General features: G+C 46.2%; 1 pseudogene; it reads right to left on the bottom strand.

The window, feature by feature from the left end:
• Positions 1-406: 406 nt before the first annotated feature.
• Positions 407-756, bottom strand: LOC113906215 (annotated as a pseudogene).
• Between the last annotated feature and the right edge of the window lie 910 nt (positions 757-1,666).

The following is a 1,666-nucleotide window of genomic DNA, read 5'->3' as shown; positions in this document are numbered from 1 at the left end:
CCGGAGTGGGTTGCCATTCCTTTCTCCAGGGGATCTTCTCAACCCAGGGATTGAACCCAGGTTTCCTGCATTGCAGGTGGATTCTTTACCATTTGAGCCACCAGAATTTGCCTGATGTATTAGCAATTCTATCTGCCATGTTATATAAAAATAACCCACGTAGATTTGGGATAGAAAGTAGGCTTCATTTCATCAAATGGAAGGAGGTGGCTGCTTGAATCATGCTAGTGGGAAGATCAGGAGGTTGGGAAGGGTGCAATGGTCATTTGTTAATGTCTGCTGGATCTGCATGTGGATGGTGGGGTTGCATTGTAGGCTACTGGCCTTTTAGACAAAGTCAGTACAGAGTTCAAGGGTGGTAAACATTGGCTGGTGTTTTTTTTTTTTTTTTTTCACTTTTATTTATTTAATAAGTCCTTGAAGGGTACAGCATCCCACGGATTCTGTGTCCAGTGGCCTCAGCAGGAAGATTGCTTTGGAATTTGACATGAGCCATGCCAAATGTTTCCATGAGCTTGAGTTATCTCTCCACAGATTGCTCTGGTTCTGTTAGGTTTTCTGCCAGGAGTTACTGTGTTGTTGTTTGCTCTGTACACATATGCACATCTCTTGCCTGGATAGAACTCAGTTTCATCGAGGGCACATACATCTTCAGTTTGCAGGAGAGCTGTGTGCTCCTTCCCTCTGATTTCATAGACTCCACTCACAGCCAACAAAAATGGCTGTGGACCACAGCCTTCCAGACTTATTTGTCATTTCAGAAGTCCTGTTCCCAGCAGGTCTCCACAGAGTCCAAAACGGCCGGGCTGGTGTTTTCTTATTCCCAGGACCCACCAGGCCAATCCAGGCCAGGCACTGCACTGAACCCTCTCCGGCAGGAACTCATTTCATCCTCAGATGATCTGGTGTTGAATCTCTGTTTAGCCCAAGGCCATTTCTACAAAATGCTCAAGCATCTGAAGGAAGATATAAAAAGAACAGCTACCACCAGACTGGTTTCCAATGATACCGACTCCAGATTGTGTACTTGAAATGGGGTAGCCCGCGTGGAGACGGGCCTGATTTGGAAGACTGCATATGCAAAAACTATGTCAGCGATCACATAACTTTTATACAATTATATGTTCAAGTGATAATATTTGGTATTTGTTGGACTAAATAAATTATGTTATAATTTCATTTTTTTAAACTGTTTTTCAATGTGACTTCCAGGAAGCATGAAATTCCATACCCAGCTCACATTGCAATTCTATTGGAAGGCTCTGCTGCAGAGTGGACATTTGCTGGATATACCAGGCCCACTGTGGGAAGCCCCCAGGAGGTTTTGAAGGCCATAGTTACCTAGACAGGGGACAGTCTTGCAGAATAAAGGCTGACCCATGTGGGCTGGACATGAGGAAAGCAACAGGATGCCCCTCTGAGGGAGTGGGTGTGTATCTCTGCCCTGCAGCTTCCACGGTATAGATGGGCAGACCCACCTCTCTGATCCTCTCTCTGGGTGGACTCCAACCCCACACTTGTCCTCTTTCTGGTCTTTACTCAGATGTCCCCTCCTCAGGGAAGCCTCTCTAGAGCTCTTATATAAGACTCCCTCCCTGATACCTCACAAGGCCACCCCTGCTTTAGTTTCTCCAAAGCACGTACGCTGTGGGACATACCCAGTGGT

Source organism: Bos indicus x Bos taurus, chromosome 16 (genome assembly GCF_003369695.1).
Source record: "Bos indicus x Bos taurus breed Angus x Brahman F1 hybrid chromosome 16, Bos_hybrid_MaternalHap_v2.0, whole genome shotgun sequence".
Lineage (NCBI taxonomy): Eukaryota > Metazoa > Chordata > Mammalia > Artiodactyla > Bovidae > Bos > Bos indicus x Bos taurus.
This window is presented reverse-complemented; position numbering and strand designations above follow the sequence as displayed.